A 9,139-nucleotide genomic window follows, 5' to 3' on the forward strand; every position below is an offset into this window, starting at 1 on the left:
ATTATACAAGTTTAGGTGCTTTAGTGACCCAAAACTCAAAAATTTTCGTGCTCGCTGCGCTCGCGGCGACTTCACTTTACAGTTGTTTGTATTTTTCAACATTTTTTTTGTCTAACCTATCAAGAAGGTAACTCCTAGTTTCCATATGAGCTTTCTTAATTATGACCTTCGAAATACATTAAGTCACAATCTTTCAATACTAGGTACTACATGAGCTAGAGAGGCCCTGACTTTTCATGTAAGGAAGGACCTCATTGAATTTAAGTAATATGGTAATATTAAAAATTAGGTCTTGTTTTGTTAAACAAAAAAAATCGGACTCGTCCGGGGAAAAAATGATATTTACGCCAAATGTCCGGGTTTTTTTTAATATTTGTCCGGGTTTGGCGAAATTCGAAATGGCAGCCCTACGTGAGACGAAGGTAATGCACGTCAATTTACAAAATGGCGTTGTAATTTTGGAAAATTGACGTTACCAGTTTAGCTTCAATGACAAGGACATAATTATAAAAACTAAGCGACCAATGCAGAAGATATTAAATTAAGACCAGCTGAGCACATTGCTGAAGATCGAGCAAAGATGAACCTTGGGGAAGGTCTTTGTCCAGCGGTGGACGTATTTCACCTGAACAGACGAGCGCTCAGTTGTTCTTAGGCCATCCATTTATAGACTTGCCACTATAAGTAAAAATGATGGCAAGATTTTACCAAAATGAGCACCTACGCGTGTCTTAGTGCCGTACACCGGTGGAATCTCGCCTAAACTCCGATCCAGACTTGTTTAGGACGAACTTTTATTATAAGTACCATGAAGTTCCAGTAAGCATGAAAATTCTTGAATTCATCATTCACGAATTCTTCTTTATCCGTTTCCCGGGATTCATGTCTTTTTTTACACAACTCTCAAACTAAACCACATGGATACAGTAGGTACACCATCATCTTACATCTTATTTAGGTATAAGTATAGCGTTTGTAAAGCTGCAACCCTCGGCCTAAAATAAAATAAAAATAAGCTTAGCAACAATTTCCATACGGAAAGAATTTGCAGATAAAAGTAATATGACATAATTTATTAATAGAAATTGTTATTGATAAACATAACGTGATGTTCACGTGTTACACTCAAAGTTGTGAGTGATTTGAACGTGGGAGCGGAATTATTCGGTAGCATTTAGGTAATCTGATTAACACGATCTCATTTTAGGCAGCACTGGCAATTTAATTACACGTTATTCTGTAGTGTAGTTTAATTTCGAAAAAAGTCGAAACAAATCTTATCCCAGTATCCCAGTTCATTCAAAATGTTTTTGGCCGTTAAAATACAAGCAAAATAAACTCCACCTCTTTTTTCAAAGGATTAAAAAGTACTCAAACTGAAAAAGAAAGGGAAACCGGACCACCAAGCTTCCATTCCGGGTAGTGATAATACAATGACGTGACAGAAGTTGCCGAGTGAAACAACATAGATTTATTGTCATTCTTCATTTTAAAAAATTTAGAAAAGAAATAAATTAATGCAATGTTTAACCGAGAATATAATGTGTGTACCGTTTACACGATCCCGGGGTCCGTTTAAATTAAATTCCAGGCTAGCACCACATTCAAGCGCTGGACTGGAAATCTGGAATGCGAGTCAAATTGAAATTAGTCATTTGTTATTTTTCTTTACTCATGACTAAACTCAAATTACATAAGATAGTCAGTAGGTATTCGTTATTAAAGAAAACAATCAATAATGCTATTATTTACCTATATTACTCATATTTGATAATAATCTGAATAAAACTGGATTACTTAGATTATTTTTGAATTGATGACACATATGTAGAAGGAAAATTCAAACAAAAGAAAACTAGAATAAAAATGCAAGACAGACCATTATTCTGTTACAGAGAAATTCTTATATCCTGATAAAATGTGAGTTACCTAGCATCCTAGCACCTAACATCAATAAATCTTAAGCAGCTATGTGCAAAACTTTTTTTCAAGAAGTTTCGTTTCCCTAGGCACATGTTAACTGGCCTATATAAATACAAGCTTATAGACAAAAACTATTATGCAGGTACCTACTGTAACGATTTTAGCCATAAAGAATGTCCTACCTGGCAATGGGTATGAATAATTCCGTAATTCTCCCAGTTTGGGGGAGCCTTTGTCCAGCAGTGGACGTATTTAGGCTGTGACGGTGATGGACTTTAGACAAATGCATGACGTGTTAGAAGAAGTTGCCGAGTGAAACAACATAGATTTATTGGCATTCTTCATAAAAATCAATATCAATACACGATCAGGGACTTTGCTCAACGGTGTCAATTGAACTGTTTTTCAATGGACAGTCGAGAGTTCGTTTGCGTACGCGCAAACCAACACATACAGACACACAATAATGCAGAAACTATCTCACAAATGTTAGTCACCATCTCCATATTAACCTAGGCATTCGAAAATAGACAAGAATGTCTATTTTCGAATGCCTAGGTTTGTAGAAACAAAGAAGCCATTAATTTATAGGTATTTCTGTTTTATGTTGTTTTGGGTACCAAGAATTGGTGGAGTGACGTGGTATTTTGATTTTAAGCGAAACTGGAGATATCCGTCTAGCTTTTACCTAGACAAGTTTCTTCGAATGTTTATTTTTAATTTAATTTTGTAGCAATTTTGCGTCACATATTACTTTAGCTATTATCCTTTCGATTACTGACAGCTAGGCAAGCTACGTACGTACCTACAAAATACTGGATTTTAGAAAACCCGACGAAAAACCAGATTGGACAATTTTCCAGCTATCTGATATTCATTTATAGATCCATATTGAGTCATCAATAGCCATGGATAATTAGATTAAGTGACATAAATAACCGAATTTATCAGAAATTAGATTAAATCAACGATTATCATAACTGCTCATCGTGAATTTCATCCTTCATAACAAATGAGTCAATGTTTCAGTTATTTACTGTATCTTGGTAAATCCAGAAAGGAGGTTCCTATACTTACACATTACATGAATTTATTTCATCATCCTCTTATCCTATTCTCAATACATATGAAGTAATTTGGATTTCCGTCGCTATTTCTTCCTTTTATCTCTTCTCCTGATCTTTCCTCATATCAGTATTATTTCCCGTATTCTACTTCGGTCATCCAAAAAAAGGTAAAATACACAATTCTGATAAATAGATACATGAAATAAGTAATTATTTATTGCAATGTTAAGGCCTATGTTGCCTATGCGATAAATGCAGTGAGCTACGTGACTGGTCAGCCGTCCACGTTTAAAAGGCCACTAGTAACTTAAAAGATTTACCTATTAGCATTCAGTTACCTGGAACTATACAATGACGTATTTTTCTCTCGGTGTTCCCGTATAGTATTTTTGCTACAGTAACAATTATTATTTTTTTAAGAATCTTTTGACACAAACATAAAAAATATTTAGTTAACAGAATTATTTTTCCCAATTTTTCAAAGTCGCTGGAAGCGTTTTCCTATTATCTTGTGTTGACTTATCCTAAGCTAAGATCTGGAAATTGCACTTCTTATAAGTTATTACAATAGAGTGAGTCATATAGAAAAAACTGCAAGTAAATAGTGACTGATAGCCACCACCTACGGTAATAAAGATTGATTCTTTTCAATTAGCTCGGCGGAAGTCCCTAGTTTAGTGAAGTATTGTACCTACATACGAGAGAACATTCTATTCTTTTCCATGTGGATTAGTTGCATATGATTCAATAGACTACTGGAATTTACCAAACGTGTGCTTAGGAAGGTAGTCATAACATAATGTAATCATGTTATATCAATATACGCTTTCTAGTAGGTTATACCTTTGCGGGTGCAGCGTGAGGAAGTGTTAGACCTGCTGACTAAAATCCACCATGTTCCTTCTAGAACCATTTGTACCAGGACCTGCAGCCCCAGTCGAGTGTTTTCACTTGAAGATTTTAATAACTTTAATACAAGAGGCTTTTGCCTATTGGGAAGACCAGCCCTTGCTTCCGATGAATAGCTATAGCAGACCTACCCAATTCTTGCGTTACTGACACCATAAGTCAAACAATTGCATGAACAGTCTAAAAATTCCAGGAATCCATTATCTTTTTATTATTAGTATGTGCTGTAATTGATTATGGCGGAAAGTAGGTTCAGTGAACTTGGGACAAATAAAATATATCTACCTATTTAACTTAAAATAATAAATATCTGCCTATTCAAACGATTACTTATCAAATCATTAAGCTTAACTCGTTCAAGGCCTTACCGATCACCTGGGAAAATCGTGTTCCATTAATAATTTTAAAACAAAAGCACATGGTAAATACGTGACTAAACACAGCTATCACATTTTAACAAAGATAATCCTACTATCGCCCAATACATCGTCTAATTGATAATCGGTTTCTTTACACCTGAGTCAGTACCTGACAAGTGACGTCACAAGTTGCGTGTAAACGAGGCATAGCGCATCATGGCGGCCGTGGTACGCGCGTGATTTTGATAAATTCATTATTTTTACCTACTTAATCTTTTTAATAATTTAAAGATGTCTGTCTGGTTTTAGTAGGTTTAAGATTACTTGGAAAAGCTTTGCTGACTAGGTATGAAATGCAGATGCTTAAGGAAAAAGATTTTAAATGGGTCTAGCTAGTTAAACGGCAAAAATAAACAAAACTTTTAATTTTCAGAAAAATCTTACATTAGCTGGGTACTAGATAATTTATTCTTCAATTTTTGATTTATAAGAACCTGCTACACCTATATATTCGCAGACACTTACCAACCTTATTTTATTTATGTTGGGTACCTACAAATTATTTTTATGTAAAAGTTCCTTCCAATAACACTTTCAATTTCCCATCTGTTTCCGTTTCCTCACGCATGAACTTCCGAAGGCGTGCCGAAAATGTTTCATACTCTTACATTAGGTACGCGGCCTAATGATCGGCCTATACGTAGTACTAAACGCATGGTAAACATTTTTTTTTTCATATTACTGGGATTTTTTTCCATACGTAACACATTATACATATTCGATGTATTCGAGTAAACCGTCTTAAATATATAGGGAAAACCAGGATAGTTTTAGTAGTAAGTACCTTGGTTTTTTTTTTTTTACAAATTTTTGTACACACACATAATAGAGAAAGATGACAGGAAAGAAAGAATTTACAAAGGTAATGCTTATTTCTTAAGAAATCTCTTCCAGCATACCTGGAAAAAAAAGAGAATAAAAGAGATGTAGACAGTGTGTAAAAAAAGCAAAGGAAACATAAATTAAAATGGAAGAAAACAACTGTATATTGTATTACCTACATAAACAATACGTAAATAATGAATATATACCTACTAAATAATATATACCCAAAAATAAAATAATATATACCTAGATATATATATATATATATATATAAATAAATAAAATAACTATGATGCAATGGACAGATAATGTTCTTTAACTTTTCTCTTAAAAAGTCCAACAGTTTGGCAATCTCTAATCTCATGGGGAAGGGAATTCCATAACCGAACAGCGTGAACGGTAAAGGAATAGGAATAGAAGTCGGTGGAATGGGAAGGAAATTTTTATTTAAAGGTTATAATTTTTCTAGTTAAGCGAATTGAAGTAATTATAGTAAAAAAGTAATTAGGTGGGTAGGTACTTAATTAGGAACTTGGAGGTGACATGCATTAATTTGTATTACCAATATACCAAACATACCAATTATTGAGATAATTACCCACTACCATTACAAATGACGGCAGCGATAGTGACATTTAGGTACAGTTCTTTGTTTTCTCCCATATAAATAAATACCTCGGTTCAGGAAATGATGCACATTGCAGTAATTTCATCCTGGCGGCCTTGAATGCTCGAAGTAGTCAGACAACTTATCACTGAATTTAAATACAAACCCTCTGGTGAAAGGAAGCTTCTTTCTTTATAAGACCTACTACAGTACATGCTACTGGTATGGAATGACCTCTCCTTACCTGGTTGCTCTCTAGGCTGTTTTTTTGTTGTTGAAAAATTGCAGTCGTTCAGTGGGAATGTCCAGTTAGTGGTCCAATTAGAAGAAAAAAAATCGACTTCTAAAACGGTAAAAAGCACCAAAAATACTGTTCATCGGTGCATCGGTGCATCGGTCTAGAAGTCGCTATCTAGATTAGAAGATGCAGCTATTTTCTTTTCGCCTCCGACTTCTAGTCTAGACCGATGTTAATGTACCTACCATTTAGTAGAACTATAAACTTACTCTTCTTCTTCGTGTCGATGACATGTCTTATAGTGAGACTACACTTTGTCAGCCCAATATGCCGCCACAGCGAGAGCACGGCCGGATGCGCTCCTGCGCTCAATTTACTCTTTGACTGCATTAAGATAAACTGGAGAAACCCCAAAAACAAAAGCGTCCATTGATATTTTACTACCAAGAATTTTGAATAACTGAAATCATTGTTATTATTTACTTTTCAAGGTCAATCCGATAACCATTTTGTCAATGTTTGCAGTTTAACTGCTTCGGTAAAGATAACTTGCACCTAAGAAGATAACCTTAATTTATAATTAGTTGATTCACGTGTTAGATGCCTGTTAATCTAAGAATGACTTAAAATAGAATCAACTATGTATTTGATTGTTTACTTATACATACATTATAGATGATATCGTGTTGTCTCATTTGGACCTCGAGGTCTTAAAATACAATGACGAATTCGCCCGGAGTTTTAGTCACTTTAGGTGTTCTGAGAAAAAAGGCTCCGTTAGCAGCCGTTTCAAGAGTTGATGAGTCGAGGATTCATGGTGAATGAAGAGCTCGTCAGCGCGATGAGTATGTGCCAATCCCCCAGCTTGGAGTAGAGCCGTAGAGGGCGTTTTACATCTGTGAATGTTTTTTGGCTGTGACAAAAGTTATAATTAATTAACCTTTTGAACGCCAATGTCGGCTATAGCCGACATGAGCAAGCGTGCCCTGTGCGCCAACGACGGCTATACTCGACAAAAAACAGGTCGCAGAAAAATACAAAATAAACCTATTAAATCATTTATGTATTTTTTAGTAGATATTTAATTAAGATTTTTCGGGCTTGGCGTACAGGGCATAGGAATACCGATATGGCGTGGCGGTGAAAAGGTTAATCCGATTAAGAAATCTTATTGAACTATTTCTGAAAGAACAATGCGTCTGAGTTGCCTCTGAAAATGCCTATAGATTTTTCAAATAGGTAGTGCTTCTATTAACGTTAAGGTAGGCTGTCTGTTATTGTGTAATTTGTTATGATTATTAACTTTATTTAATAACACCTAGAAGTTATTGATCAACAAATGTGCAATAATTTAACTGCAATAACAAAATATTTTCCATGAGTGAGGGCAACGCATGATAAAACCTCCTCCCATCGTCACAGGAACTTAGTCCCTATATTATTTGCCAAAGTATCGTAATTCCTATCACATTGAGTTTACTTGCTAAAGGAAACCAGAACGATGCGCTGAAAAACCAACCTTAAAATAAGGAAATAAAGTATAAAGTCGATTGTATGAAAGTCGGGTGCAACAGCTGATTAAATGCATTTGATAGTAGGTATACCACGCACTGCACGAATGATTGGAACTTTTATCAGACATACATATCAAATGGACGGATTATGACACAAAGTAGGTAGGTGATATTTTTCCAAAATAATTATACAAGGTCAGGTTTTCGTCTGGTTTCTATCGAATGGGTTTACCATATAATATTTAGATGTAATGAACTGACAAGGAATCGTGTCAGAGTTTCCTCAAATGCTCGTGAAGACCTCTGAAATTGAATTTTAAGGACTGCAGAGAAAGGGTCAAGGTAGCTGGAGCCAAAGGTCTCAGGCAAGCACGTCAGTTCAACACGTTCAATACCAGAAAGTTCCTGAATCTTTTCTTTTCCTATTTTGATTTTACCTGACAACGTAATTGGCTACCTATAGCTTGAGATTTGATAGTCATTGTTCGAGTGCCGAACTCCAGTTGTATACCTACACGATGTTGGTGGTCTTTACACAAGAAAGATTTTGATATCTTAGGAAGTTAGATTCTTTCATGGTCTATTATGGTCAACAATTTCGATCTCTATGGTTACGGTCGTATGGAAATTTCAGTGACAATGTTACAGGGAGTCGTAAATATATCTCCTCCCTACACAGAATGTAAGGTCTATCTTTATTTATCACCTGCGAAACTGCCAGAACAGTAACAGTAACGAAAATATCAATTTTAGATATAGCTGGCGTTGCTGCCTAGCTAGGTCCTTAGAGACAGTTTAAATGACGTGAACTTATTTATCAAATTCAACCATTTATCACTGGGATCATCTATGTATACAAATTATATGAATGACGTAGAATTTAATCGTTTAAAAACATGTTTTGCTTGTTTCTGTATTTTGTGACGTCACAGCCCCCCACCGAGTTTGTTATCATTGTTTATCAATATTATTAATAATACCTAACTTAACAATAATAAGTCTGTATCTACTTAAATACAATCATATTTATGATGCCCAAGATACTGTTTTACAGGAATCAGAAACGAAACAAATTTCCTAGCTTTGACACGACGCCCCCCGAAGCGCCTGTGTGCAAAACCTATGAAAGCATCTGCCGAATAAATATCAAAACCTTGTTTACCCGACCGCGAAATGCAAAGGAGGGTAATATGTTTATCAGCCCATGTGTGGACATACATACACATAATATGGGCTTGTACAATTTCGATAGGTAAATGAGCGGAAGACCTAAGAAAAGATGCTTGGATTGCCTGAAAGATGACATGAATAAGGAGGGAGTGAGTGTCAGTATGAAGCGTAAGAGGTAGAAATGGAAGCGGAAGACATCTTATTGCGCCGACCCCAAATAAAATTGGGAATAGGGCAGGAAGAAGAAGATACGGCTAGTTATATATGATGTTGTAGTATGATCTAGTCCGTACGTAGCTGCATAGCACATCTCCGGTGAAAAAACAGCCTAAAATCCTTTTGGTTGGTCACGTGACATACCGCGAGTTTATGATTTTTCCCCATCACAAGAAGTGCACGGTGCCGCTAAATAAATTTTCACTTCAAAATTAATTATTGAAAACGTCTTTTAGCTGTTTGATCTAGCC

Source organism: Helicoverpa armigera, chromosome 24 (assembly GCF_030705265.1).
Source record: "Helicoverpa armigera isolate CAAS_96S chromosome 24, ASM3070526v1, whole genome shotgun sequence".
Lineage (NCBI taxonomy): Eukaryota > Metazoa > Arthropoda > Insecta > Lepidoptera > Noctuidae > Helicoverpa > Helicoverpa armigera.